This window comes from Peromyscus maniculatus, chromosome 17 (genome assembly GCF_049852395.1).
Source record: "Peromyscus maniculatus bairdii isolate BWxNUB_F1_BW_parent chromosome 17, HU_Pman_BW_mat_3.1, whole genome shotgun sequence".
Classification (NCBI taxonomy): Eukaryota; Metazoa; Chordata; class Mammalia; order Rodentia; family Cricetidae; genus Peromyscus; species Peromyscus maniculatus.
In genome coordinates, this window is record NC_134868.1 from 20,379,606 (window position 1) to 20,394,661 (window position 15,056).

A 15,056-nucleotide genomic window follows, 5' to 3' on the forward strand; every position below is an offset into this window, starting at 1 on the left:
AGGACTGAATTTGTGAATAGGTATTGCTTAAATCTGGTTTGTCATGGAATATCTTGTTTTCTCCATCTATAGTGTTTGAAAATCCTGCTGGGTATATCAGATAATGGAATGATCTCCCATGCTCTTGGCTAGGTAGGATTAACATAGTAAAAATGGCAATCTTACCAAAAGCAATTTACAGATTCAGTGCAATCCCCATCAAAATCCCAACACAATTCTTCACAGACTTAGAAACAACAACAGTCAATTTCATATGGAAAAACAAACAAACAAACAAACAAAAAAACCCAGGATAGCTAATACAATAAAGGAACTTCCGGAGGCATCATCACCCCCGACTTCAAGCTCTACTATGGAGCTGTAGTAATAAAAACAGCTGGATATTGGCATAAAAACAGATATGTAGATCAATGGTATCAAATCAAAGACCATGACATAAATTCACATACCTATGAATACCTGATGTTTCACAAAGAAGCCGAAGTTGTACAATGGGGGAAAAAGCATCTTCAACAAATGATTCTGGCATTACTGGATTTCACATGTAGAAGAATGCAAATAGATCCAGCCATGCACAAAACTCAAGTCCAAGTGGATCAAAGACCTCAACATAAATCCATTTACACTGAACCTGATAGAAGAGAAAGTGGGAAGTAGCCTTGAACACATTGGCACAGGAGACTACTTCCTGAATATAACACCAGTAGCACAGACACTGTGATGGGCAATTAATAAATGGGACCTTCTGAAACTGAGAAGCTTCTGTAAGGCAAAGGACATGGTCAATAATACAAATTGGCAGTCTACAGAATGGGAAAAGATATTCCCCAATCGCACATCTGACAGAGGGCTGATCTCCAAAATATATAAAAAACTCACGAAACTAGACATCAAAATACCAAATAATCCAATTAAAAAATGGGCTACAGATCTAAGCAGAGGATTCTCAACTTAAGAATCTCAAATGGCTGAAAGATATTTAAATAATTTCTCAACATCCTTAGTTATTAGGGAAATACAAATCAAAACAACTCTGAGATATCATCTTATGCTTGTCAGAATGGCTAAGATCAGAAACACTGATGACAGCTTATGTTAGAAAGGATGTTGAGTAAGGGGAAAACTTCTCCATTGCTGGTGGGAGTACAAACATTTACAGCCACGTTGGAAATCAGTATGGTGGTTTCTCAGAAAACTGGGAATCAACTCACCTCAAGACCCAGTGACCCATTCTTGAGCATATATCCAAAGGATACTCAATCATACCACAAGGACACTTGCTCAGCTATGTTTGTAGCAGCATTATTCATAATAGCCAGGACCTGGAAACAACCTTGATGTCCATCAACCAAAGAATGGATAAAGAAAATGTGGTACATTTACACAATAGAGTATTACTCAGAGATAAAAAAAACAATGCCATCATGAAATTTGTAGGTAAATGGATGGAATTAGAAAAAAATCATCCTGAGTGAGGTAACCCAGACTGAGAAAGACAAAGATAGTATGTGTTCACTCATAAGTGGGTACTAGATGTAAAGCAAAGGATAATCAGACTACAACCCACAGCTCCAGAGAAGCTAACTAACAAGGAGGACCCTAAGAAAGATGCACAAATTGCTCTGGAATGAGGAAATAGAAGAGATCTCCTGCGTAAACTGGGAGTGGGAGTGTGTGTAGAGGTGAGGGAATGGGGAATTGGAACATGAGGGGTCAGGATGGCCTTTTGGGGGAGGGAGAGAGAGAGAGAGACAGAGACAGAGACAGAGACAGAGAGACAGAGAGAGACAGAGACAGAGACACAGAGAGAGACATACAGACACACAGACACACACACACACACACACACACACACACACACACACACGCACACACACACACACAGATATGAAAGCAGTATATTGATAGAGGCAGTCATTATGGGGTTAGGGGAAAAACCTGGTGCCAGAGAAACTCCCAGGAATCCACAAGGATGACCCCAGTTAAGACTTCTAGCAAATAGTGGAGAGGGTGCCTGAACTAGCCTTCTCCTGTAATCAGATTGGTGACTAACCTAATTGTCATCACAGAACTTTCACCCAGTAACTGATGGAAGCAGATGCAGAGAACCACAGTGAAGCCATAGATTGAGCTCTGCGAGTCAAATTTAACAAGGGGAGAAGGGATTATATGAGCCAGAGGGGTCAAGATCGTGATGGGGAAACGCATAGAGACAGCTGACCCACGCTCCTGGGAGCTCGTGTACTCTAGACTGACAGCTAGGGAGCCCGCATGGACTGATCTAAGCCCTCTGCATATAGGTGATAGTTGTGTAATTTGGTCTGTTTGTGGCCCCTGGCAATGGGACCAAGATCTAGCCCTGGCACATGAGATGACTTTTTGGAACCCATTCCCTATGGTGGGATGCCTTGCTCAGCAGCCTTGATGCACTGGGGAGGAGCTTGGTTCCGCATCAACTTGGTATGCTATTCTTGGTTGACTCCCATGGAAGGCCTTACCCTTTCTGAGGAGTGGATGAGGGTGGGGTAGAAAGGAGGTGGGGGGAGGGAATGGGGTGAGGGGGGGGAGGAAAAACTGTGATTGGTATGTAAAATGAAAAAAATTAACTAAAAAAAAAAAACAACCAAAAAAACCCCCCAAAACCTCCAAAGACCAAATAAAATAGTGCTTAAAATTCTAAACATGCTTATAATTTAGGGACCTGCCTGTAATATTTCCTTTGGGAGTTTTGATCCATAGTATCAGACATATATGATATATATTATATGTATTATATACATATTAATGAACAGAAAGAAAGGGAGACATCTGTTTTAAGGAACCTCTGAAACATGTTGCCACAATCCTGCACAGATGGCTACCTGTGTTTTCCTGATTATCCCCAGGGAAAGCTTTGCACAATAGTTCTGTGCAGCTGGCTTTAATCCAAACTAATCTAGCCCAAGCTGTGTTTAGCAAATCTGCATTACAGCTGGGTTTCTCCTTCCTCTCTGTTCTCCCTTCTGTGAGAACTTTCCTCCTTGTTAGTCAGCTAATTGGTAGTGCTATTCATCAAGAAATAAAGCCCTGGATGGAGTGCTAGATTGTAGTTACAGAGCTCTATCTCCATCTTGCTCAATCGAAGTGTGTGATTTAGTTGAAATAATGACAAAATTCTCAGCTCGACCAATGCATTTTTAATGAAACTCTTCCATATTTTCATTTTATTTTGTGAAAGGAGTGTTATCATTGGGCCTCATTAACTTGAGGAGGAGAAATTGGGAACTGAGAGTTTTGAAATATAGAAGGTTAATTGAAATTGAGGTCCTGCATTTAAGCAGTTCTGAGTCAATGTGGCAGCAGATGCGTATTTTAAAGGTGTGCAATAGTTGTGCTTATAAAGATAGTCTCCTACATCCCTGGTTTGGCTTGGTTTTCTGGAACTCACTTGGTAGCCCAGGCTGGCCTCGAACTCACAGAGATCCGCCTGGCTCTGCCTCCCGAGTGCTGGGATTAAAGGCGTGCGCCGCCGCCGCCGCCGCCGCCGCCGCCGCCGCCACCACCGCCCAGCTTGGCTTGGTTTTAACTTTGCTAAAAACATCAATAATTGAAATTTTATTTCTATTTGGATCAATTTTCATTATTACAAATCAAATTTGAAAGAAAACATAGAACTGAGTTTGAGTCTTCTTCTCTCTTTTAGGAGAGAGTAAATTACAGCAAACACACCTGAGCTTAAATTTTTTCATAAGAAGATTCCAAGTTCAAGGTCCTTCTAGCAAAAGACTGAGTTAAAAGCCAGCCTGAGCATCTTAAGGAAACTGTCTCAACATAAAAAGGAAAGGAGAGCCTGAAATATGGTTCTGTGGTAGAGTATGTAAGTAACCAAACAAATAAATAAATTTTCAGTAAAAAAAACATCATTTTTCTTTCTTGAAAGAAAATTAAACCACTTTTAGTATGATCTTATATTAAACACACAGAGGATTGATATGTTATAATTAACATTAGTATATTGCTAATACTTTATTCTTGTGTACATTAAAATGTAAACTGGTGGATGGATTTTAGTGGGCTGCAAATGAGTTAGAAAACACATTAATATATTTATAATTGAATTAACTTATTTAGAGAGAAAAATACTTTGTTAATTTATATTAGCTCTATGACATTACATATTGTTATTAGTTTTTAGTTTAATGAAATAAGAAGTTGTCAATGTTGGAGAAACAGTACTATGTGTTAATATGTGAAAAAGATAGCAGCTGAATAGTTTGTTCCTAGTGTTACTAATATTCAACAGTGATCTTACCTGTGTTAAATTCGAGCTTTTCCAAATAGTTACTGTGTAACCTTCGAAAAGCTGGCTGGGCCGGGCGGTGGTGGCGCACGCCTTTGATCCCAGCACTCGGGAGGCAGAGCCAGGTGGATCTCTGTGAGTTCGAGGCCAGCCTGGGCTACCAAGTGAGCTCCAGGAAAGGTGCAAAGCTAAGCAGAGAAACCCTGTCTCGAAAAACCAAAAAAAAAAAAAAAAAAAAAAAAAGCTGGCTGGATTTCTTCTATACATGCTTCTATTTATACATGTAAACTGGCAAAAGATGAGTTTTTTTCTGAGGACCCATCGACTTGATTCTCATATTTAGAACACAATGCACACAAGATATGTTTTTGTTTTGGCTTAACATAAGTCATATTTTAAGTCAGTTTTCACTCACTAGCAGACACATCCTCTCAGGAGGTTGGAGATTCCTCCTTCTGTGAGTTTGTAGAGAACAGTTTGGACTGGTGGGGAGAATAAAAACAATTGTGGCAAAGCCTGATTACCTGACTTTGATCCCTGGAACCTATATGAAGGTGGAAAGAGAAAAGTGGGCACATGAAGTCCTTTGATCTCCACACATGCACTGTGGCAAGTGTGAACCCTCTACAACATTCTGTACACACATCCTGTATTAGTCAGGTGAAAGGTGTTGTGAAACATTCATTTTTAAGACTTGTGTAATTGAGAACATTCAAGATCCAGTTTTGAAAATAAACTAAGTTTTAAAACCACAAGCATTTCAGTTACAGATAACGAACTGTTGGGTTTATGATAAAAGATAATTTTGACTTAAAATGAATACCATCATGTATATTTTAGCTTTTAATCTGTGGATTAGGTTATGGATTATGATTATATGTAGAGTAAAAAGTGACTTAAGTGAAAAAGACACATAGGAAAAGGTTTGAAAGTATTTTAAATAAAGAACATGAGGGATAGACTGTCTCCTTTATTCTGACTGCCTTTGACACTCAATAAGGGGTAACAAAAATTAAATGGAGGTAGAAGACAGTTTTCATTGTCACCCTTCCCAACATTGCATTATGATGCAATAACACTGACAACATTAGTGAGTACAGAAAGTGAATTAACTGAATAACTTTTAGTATTTTGGTCAGTATTTTCTAAGTTTATCAAGAGACTGGAACTTTTACTGAACCTCACAGCTGAGTTAATAATTTACTTAGTTTGTGGTCCTTCAAGAATGCTCTTCTACTGTGTACTAAAACTGTTTGTTTAACCTGCCTTTAAGAGAACAGTGGGACTGGACTGGGCCCTCTGCATACGGGAGATAGTTGTGTAGCTTGCTCTGTTTGAGAGGTCCCTGGCAGTGGAATCAGGATCTATTCCTGGTGCAAGAGCTGGCTTTTTGGAGCCCATTACCTATGGTGAGACACCTTGCACAGTTTTGATGCAGGGGGAGGGGCTTGGACCTACCTCAACTGAATGTACCAGGCTTTGCTAACTCCCTATCCTTTTCAGAGGAGGAGATGGGAGGTGGGTTGGGGGAGAAAGTTGTGGGGGAGCAGGAGGAGGGATGAGAGGGGGATCTATGGTTGGTATGTAAAATGAATAAAAAGTTTCTTAATAAAGAAAAAAAAAAGAGAGAAAAATGTAATAACCAGCCTCACTTGCAGTGGATTTCCCATGTTATCAACTTTTACAACTTAAGCTGCTCATAGCTTTAATCTTAAATTGTTTATTCCTTCATGTTCTCAACCCAGAGTAATGCACGTCTCAGTTATAAATGCTGAAATGAGCAAATAGGTTGGAAGCAACTGTTTAAAACAAATACCTGCCACAAACGCTGGAAGTGCATATGAATATTGATTGATAGCATTTGTTTGTTATCTGGGCTAGTAGGGGTCAATTGGAGTCAGTGATTTAATCCCTTGTAAAACTTCGTTAAGGATTTCTGTAAAGTATCCATCATTACTTTCCTATGCAATGCTTGCTGTGCTATTTGATAAATACAGAGCAAAACTCTTTCTTAGTAATACAGATACAGGGACAAGGGTGGATTCACAAGACAGCATTCAGGTAGGCACACACTCAGACTCATAGGACAGACAAACAAGCAATGATGGAAAGACAGAGGGAGAGGAAAGTGGAAAGTTAAAATCTGATGTTACTTTTGGCAAAGCTGCTACAAAGAAAAATGCTTTGATTTCTTTTCTTTAATGTGATACCTATGCATTTTGGATACTCTGAGGTTATTATTAATGGGGTTAAGCTAATGTATGTATATTTGTTGTATGTAATTGGTGGGATTCATACAGAAGCTTTCATGGTACTGTGACATTCACATTGACCATATTCACCCAACCGGCCACTTTCACACTCCCTTCCTCCTGGTATTATCACTTATTCTCCAAGACAATTTTGCTTCCACTTTTATGCCCTATATACACATATGATTTTGTATATCTATCTAAAATCTAGAATCTACAAATGAAATAAAACAGTATTTGTCTTTCTGAGTCTGATGTTATACTTTATGTGATCATCTCTGTGGCATCTGTTTTTTTTTTCCTGATGATGATGTAATTTCATTCTTTTTTAATGACTAAAAAGTTCCATTGTGTGTGTATGGACCACATTTTCCCAATCCGCTCCTCTGTTGGCAGATGTCTAAGTTGGTTCCATAATTTACCTATTGAAGAATTCTGCAATAAACATTGGTGTGCAAGCATCTTTGTGATATGTGGTTGGTTTTATTTGGGGGGGGGGGAAATACCTAGGGATTTTATTGAAGGGTCATAAGGTAGATCTACTTTTAGTTGTTTTTTGAAGAGCCTCAGTACTTGGGAGGCACACATGCCATTAATCCTAGCACTAGGGAATTGAGACCAGAAGTAATATGATTGGGCACAGAGAGGAATATAAAGCTGGAGGAGACAGGAACTCTCACATTTTCAAGCTGAGAATTCCATAGAGGTAAGAACTAATGGCAGGCTGCTCTGCATCTCTGATCTTTCACCATTTAAAGTGGCCTCAAATATTATGAAAGCTAAGCACATAGTGATGTGTTTGTCTGGGCTAGACATTGGAGAGTTAATAGGTGAATTGGCCCTTGAAAGACTTACTAGCAGGAACTTTTAGAAACAGATCCAGAGAGCCATGGTCAAGCACCAGGCCGAGCTCTGGAAATTCCAGTCGAAGAGAGGGAAGAGGGATTCTATGAGCAAGGGGTATCAAGACCACGATGGGGAAAATTAGAGATACAACTGAACCAAGCTAATGGGAACTCACGAACTTTGGACCCATAGCTGTGGAGCCTGCAAGAGACTGGACTGGACCTTCTGAATGGGCAAGACAGTTGTGTAACTTAGTCTATTTGAGGGGCCCCTGAGAGTAGGAATAGGATTTATTCCTGGTGCATGAACTGGCTTTTTGGAGCCCAGTGCCTATGGTGGGACACCTTGTAAAGCCTTGATGCAGGGGGAGGAGCTTGTACCTCCCTCACCTGAATGTGCCAGGCTTGCTGACTCTCCATGTGGGAGGCCATACCTTTTTGGAGGAGGGGATGAGGAGTTGGCCAGGGGAGAAGTGGGAGGAGGGATGAGAGGTTATCTGTGGTTGGTATGTGTAATAAATTAAAAAATTCTTAATAAAAGTAAAATTAAATTAAAAAAAGACTCACTAGTGGGTAAAAATAAGCAATGAAAAATTCTAATTTTTTTTCCCATTTACATACACAGTTCCCACTCCCTCTGCTCCTCCTCCATCCACTCCTCAGAGAGGGTAAGACCTCTCATGGGGAATCAACAAGGTCTGGCACAACAAGTTGAGGCAGGCCCAAGCCCCTCCCCCTGCATCAAGGTTGAGTAAGGCATCCCAGCATAGGGAGTGGCCTCCAAAAGGCCAGTTCATATACCCAGGATAAATCCAAGTCTACTGCCAGGAGCCCCACAAGCAAACCAAGCCACCCAACCGTCATCCACATTCAGAGGACTTGGTTCAGTCCCCAGCAGGTTCCCCAGCGGTCTATCCAGAGTCCTTGAGCTCCCACTAGCTCAGGACAATGAACACTTCAAAGAGTGACAAGAGGAAGCACATGAAGGTAAGGAAATATGAGATGTTTTAGGAAAGGATGTATAATTTAAGATGTATCATCTAGGTATACAAAGGGTATAAGATCCTGATCCATGGAGAGGTGGCATGAAATGAGATGCCTGTAGTATATTTTCTTGTTGAAAATCAATCTGCCTGAACATAATACACTAAAATAAAATTTCATAGTATGTGTAATATGAAAAAGGTATGTTAAGCCTCAGTGCTTAAATACTGATAGGGGTGATCTGAATTTAATACTCTTTTAACAACTGACCAACAAAATTTACTAGGCTGAGGGAAAGTTACAGGAGTCAGACTACATTGCTTTATCACCTTTGATTCTGTCTGCCTAAGCAAAGGGAAGTAGGGAGTTCAGACTGCCATCTGTTTATATGAAGAAAACATTCTTTATAGGATGGATATTTATCTGGATACATTTGTTATCACTTGAACAACTTGGTAATCGCTTATAATGCCTGCTTCTTTTCACTGTGTTGCTAAGGGCATAGGTATTTGATTACAGGCACATAAGGCCTAACTTATCCCATGTATTTAATGTGATGATTTTTGAAAAGGCCAGAGGACACAAACCTTGTAATAACCTTTTGAAAATAAATTATATTGTATTCATTTCACATTATCAATTCCATCACTGTTATAAATTAATGGTTGTTTTGTGCTCAGAACTTTCCAAGGTCCAGGCTGTATTAATCATGGTACATAGTTTACAATCCCATTACACAGTGGCTCCTAATCTGATAGAATGAAAAAAGTTATGAAACTTTTCTCATAATGAAGAAGATAATGAAAGGAAAAAAAACTTATATAAAATAGTTAATAATGAAATGTTTGATAGATTTTACAAAAGAAAATGTGTATTGCTGATGAATGTGTCTGTCTGTCTGTCTGTGTCTGTCTGTTTATCCTTATGGGCATGTACAAATTTTCTGAACAGTGGGTCAAATCCCCAAATCCCGAGTGACTTTCTAATACAAAATAAAAACCATCAATTGTATTCAAACCATGTGTTCAGGCCTAAAGGTAATGTTAACTGGATTTCCTGAATCCAGCCTAGGAACTTTGATATCCCTCTGTGCCAAGTGAAGACTTAGAAGCCGAAGTCTTGCATTAGCTACCTACAGAGGATCATACTGTCTTTTATCAGCAGGGCCTGCCCCTTATCCACTTCTGTCCCTGTTAACTTCTGTTGTAACTCTTTTTGGTAAAAGGACAGAAGTTAGATATCCTTTCATTTTATTTCTTGCCTTAATATGGCTCGATCAGTGCCCTAGTATTTCAGGAATAAATAGATATTATGAACCAAGAAAAGAATAAGAATAGAATTGTGAAGTTGACCTAGCTATTACAGAATATTTTTCACTATTCACTTAGAAGAACACCTGCCTCAATATTGTATGATATTGGAGGCCTGGCTTTGGAAGCCTCAGATATCTGAAATATAATTCAGGTAATATAAGAAAGATGCATACTAAAAAGCCTCTAAAGCTCCAGCCCATAGATTTTCATCTTTTTCTGTTGTAAAACTAAAATGATAGCCATTCTCTTATCTGCACACAGTGTAAACGTTAATTGATGGCTGCTCTTCCTGAATTACCTCTAGTCTTCTGGGGAATACAGATGCATAATCAGTTTAGAAATAGAGTGAATTAGAAAATATTGTCACAGACAGGCGGTGAGACTTTGATTCATGCTTTTATGATATCCAACTTGAATTACTATAATTGTCTGTCTAGAGACCCCTCTTCTGTGTCCCACTGGAAAAAAAGAAAAGGTAGCTCATGCAAAGATGCATCCCCTGATGTTCTAAGCATGCAGCATCTGGTCAACATATTTCTACTTGGAGATTCTTCCCCTGGCTGCCAGTCAGGGGCTGGACTGATTGTAAAGGTCCTAGTGATGTGTTTTTGAAACACTGCGTGAATCCAAATGAGTTTTAGGTTCCCTATTGTCTAAGCCCAATTTTGTTTGACTGTAAAAAATGTTCGGTTTTCATTCGTTCAGAACTGCTGTTATAAACCACTATGCCTTATAGCTTTTTCAAATCATGAAGGATATACTTTATTCCAGATAGATTCAAAATAACAGACTCTTCACTGAATTTAGGTCAAGTCTAAAGTGACTTGTTTAATTGCTTTTCTTCAAAACTACAATATTCTTTCTATGTATTTTGTGCAGATTTGCTGGGATTTAGAAAAGATTCTATTAAAATCTTAGCATTCTAATATTTGAGGACACTGTTTAAAATGGGCGTAGTTGATAAAACCAATGCATATGAATGTTATGTTATGCAATTTTCCCTGTTTCCTCAACTCCCACACATTTCTTATTTGTATTATAAGGAAGTAAGAATTTCTCTAGTATTGTTGCTTCTATTAGGATATTTTATAACAAAGTTTTAAGATAATTTACTGATGTTACTTTTACTAAAGATTCCTATTTACTAAAAATGGTCCTGTCTCTGCCGATCTTATTTGAAAAAAGTCATTAAAAGGCTTGGAAGTATATACTTTTTACTTGTCTCTAGAAGTTGAAGTAGTAGTGAGGGCTTTTATTTCTGAATATAGCATAACTATATATTTCATTTCTGTGTATGATATGTGCTTATGTGAATGCCTTGTATGTACAGGTGCCTGTTGAATTTAGAAGAGGTCATTGAATCTCCTGGACCTAGAGTTACACACAGTTGTCAGCGGTTGACATGGGCACTGAGACCTGAACTTAGGTCTTCCTGCAAAAGCAGGAAACACTCATAATGGCTGAGCCATCTCTCCAGGTCCTAATTTAATTTCTTCATCTATTGTTATTTTCTTATTTTCTTTAAACATGTTTCCTCTGGTATCTAGGTACTCACTTATTACATGCATTGTTGTATAATTATAGTATTCTGTCCTTTTACTTATTAGTCATATTTGGTTTGCAGTAGTATCTTTATGCAAATTAAATTAGGAATTCCATTGTAAGGGAAGCATATGCTATCACCAAGCTTTAGTTCTTGAGAGCATGAACTATTTCTTATCTTTGTATTTGTAGGCAGCATGGTCTAGGACCATGGGAATTGGCAAGTTGATCCTTTGAGTAAAGATGCTTGCTGCCTAGTTTTATAGTCTGAAATCGATCTCTAGAATCTAAGTGGTGGAAAAACCAACTGCTAAAATTTATGGTCTCTGCATGCGTGTGTCTGTGTACATAAGCAAACACATAACACAAACAAATGAAAAAAAATTAAAAACAAAATTTGAAGTTGGGAACATGTTGTCATGGACAGCTTACTTCATCATTTCTTTAAGTTAGACTGATCGGTAAAGTCACATGTATTTTCTATGTACAGCATATTGTTTTGAAATACAGATACATTTTAGAGTAACTAACTATAGCTAATATTTGCCGCTTCACATGAATTACTTTTTGTGGTGGGAAGACTTTATGGCTATTCCCCTTGATGCTTTCAGAAATATTATTAACTGTGGTCATCATATTTTACAATAGATCTCTTGGTATCCCTTTTATCTGAAGTTGTATATACATTGATTTTCCCCTTCTCTTCACAGCCTTTGTGAGGTCACCAAGACTCTACAGTATGCTTCCAGGAAACTAGTGATTTCAGATTCCATATGTAAGTGAAATTATGTGGAATTTATTTTTGCTGTGCTGTTATTTCCCTTAATACAATATTCTGGATAATCCATGTCATTCCTTAGAGTTTCGTTTCTCGCTTGTCAAATATGTAATAATACTTCACAACTTATGTGACAATTTAAGGAAATACCAATGTGTTTTGCAAGGTGTAAGACTATGTGAAAATATCAGTTACTTATGATCCTGGCACAATGAAATAGAACTATTATTGACAATAAACAAAGTTTTGCCGGGGACATGGCTCAGCTGGTCAAGTTATTACCTAGCACACACAAGACCTTGAGTTTGATCCATAGCACCACATTAAAAAAGAACAAGTTAGCTTCAATTGTCAGCTGGACATAACTGGAAAGAGGGAAACTCCGCTGAGGAACTATCCCCATTAGATTACGCCATGTGCATGGGTATGAGGCATTGTCATGATTGTTCATGACAAGGGTACACCTAACCCACAGTAAGCAGTGCCATCCCTGGGTCAGTGAGGCCTGGCCTATATAAGAAAGGTGACTGAGGAAGCCCTGAGGGGCAAGCCAGCAAGCAACATTCTTCTGGTCTCTGTTCAGTTCTTGCTTCCAGGTTTCTGTTTGAGTTCATCTCTTACTTCTCAGTGAGGGCCCGTGACATGGAAGTATAAGCCAGATAAACCCTCTTCTCCCCCAAGTTGCTTTGGGTCACGGTATTTCCCACAGTAGTGGGAAGTAAATGAGAACTCTAACAGCAGCACCTTCTTCTCCACATCCATTTTTCCTGTTTCTTATTCTCTTCTATTTTTTATTCTACTATTCCATTTGTTTAATCTCATAGCATATTTAATACCTTTCTTAGTATAAACAATGAGTGTGTGACTTCAGTATGGGATCATAGTAGAAAATCAGATGATTAAAAGCCTTGAATGTGTACAGAAATATATCAGTGCATGTGGAAAATGAAAAAAACCCAGGTATATTATTAAGGCTCCTTTGAAATATTTCACTCTAAGTTCCAAATAATGAACACGATTTCCATATTTCTAGCAGCAAAATATTAGTAATTATGTTAGGGGAGATGCATCCTTCATTTGTTGCTTTTCTACAGTGTTTTCTGTAACACTAGAAAAATACTATTTTTTTCCAGCTTATTTGTGATCCATTTTTTTTTTAATCTTATACCCAAGTTTTATTAGTAAGGGAAGCTTGCTTTTCCATGCTTGAACCTTGTGGATTGGGATGTGGTGATCTGGTCTCACTTTTCCATTTCCCCACCCCCACAGCCTGACACTGATCTATTTGTTGAATGGCATTCCTTCCTCTGAGAAAGACAACAGCATTTTAGAGCTGGTTAGTTTTACTTCAACTTGATACCTCATGTAGATAACTGGGAAAAGAGAGTCTTAGTTGGGGAATTGCGCAGATCAGATTGGCCTGTGGCTATGTCTCCAGGAGATTGTCTTGGTTGGTAATTGATGGAGGGGATACTGGACCACGGTGGGCATCACCATCCCTAGACAGGTGGGCTTGGACTGTTTAACCATGCTAGCTGAGCAGGTGCCAGTAAGCTGCGTTTCTCTATGGTTTCTGCTTCAGTTCTTGTTTGAACTCCTGCCCTGACTTCCCTCGGTGATGAACTGTGTCCTTCAAGTATAATAAGCCAAATCAATTCTTTCCTTGCCAAGTTTTCCTTTCTGGTTTTGCTCATGGTGTTCACCACAGCAGCAGAATTCAAACCAGACGAGATTCTTAGAAAATCGTGAAAGGGTCCCTTTAACTTAGTAGACCACATCCTTGTAGAAAAAAAAAAAAAAACCAAACAAAACCCAAACCAAAATTACCCAGTTAACTCAGGGCTCAAGATTGAAACAACAGAACATTTATTCCTTTGGGTATTTTAAGTCTACAGGCATCTTAGCCTCTTGCTTCATTTATTTTTTCCTGAGATATTAATTTAAAACTTTTTTCTTTTGTTTTGCTATAGAGCTAAGTTAATAATTTTAATTTTTTAAAATTCTTCTCTCATATGTAACAACCTGACCACAGTTTCCCCTCCCTCTACCATTTCTTCTCTCCCCCAGATCCACTCCTCCAGATCCACTCCTCCTCCATTTCTTTAAAAAAAACAGGCCTCCCAGGGACATCAACTGAACTCAGCATAACAAGTTACAATAAGACTAGGCACAAATCCTCATATAAAGGTTGGATGAGGCAACCAGTAGGAGGAAAAGGTTCCTAAGAGCAGGCAAAAGAATTAGAGACCCAACCTACTCCCACTGTTATGAGTCCCACAAGAACACCCAGGTACACCACCACAGCATATATGCAGAGGACCTAACTCAGACCCATACAGGGCCTGTGATTGTTGCTTTAGACACTGTGATCCCTTATGAACCTTCCTTAGTTGATTCTGCAGGCTGTGTTCTTGTGGTCTTCTTGACCTCTTTAGCTCCTTCAACTCTTCCCCTCTTCTTCGGGGTTCCCTGAGCTCTGCCTAATGTTTTACTGTGGATCTCTATGTCTGCTCCCATCACTTGCTGGATGACACCTCTCTGATGAAAACTCCTGGTCTAGGAGTATCATAGCAGATATCATTAGTATAGCAGAATATCATTAGTAATCATTTCCTGAATCATTTGGTTCTATCATGGGCCTCTGGGCTGTCCAGATTCTGGTTCCTGGCCATCCAGTAGTGTTAGGGCATGGGTGTCATCTTGTGGTAGGAGCCTCAAGTCATTGGTTGACCACTTCCACAAGTTCTGTGCCATTATTACACCAGCACATCTTGTAGGCAAGACAGATTGTAAGTTGAAGGTTTTGTGGCTGGGTTGGTGTCCCAGTCCCTCTGCTGGAAGACTTGCCTTGTTACAGAAGGCGGCTGGTTCAGGCTCCTTATGCTCCATTACTAGGAGCCTTCTCTAGGGTCACTCAGGAAGATTCCAGTGAGTTTCCACTGCACTAGGTTTTCACATTGTGCCCCCAGTGCTCCTGAACTCCAGTTATCTCTTCCAGTGTACCCCCTTGCCTGATACCTCCTGTTCTCATTCCCACCAGCCCCAGTCCACTTGAAATCTATT

At 39.2% G+C, this 15,056-nt stretch overlaps 1 long non-coding RNA gene across 1 annotated transcript in view; it reads left to right on the forward strand.

Annotated features, from left to right (window-relative positions):
• Positions 1–11,923: 11,923 nt before the first annotated feature.
• LOC143269103 (uncharacterized) overlaps positions 11,924–15,056 on the forward strand; it is a 35,912-nt gene continuing 32,779 nt past the window's right edge. Inside the window, exon 1 of the long non-coding RNA XR_013045461.1 lies at positions 11,924–11,990. This is a non-coding gene — a long non-coding RNA (uncharacterized LOC143269103). The remainder of the gene's footprint in view (positions 11,991–15,056) is intronic.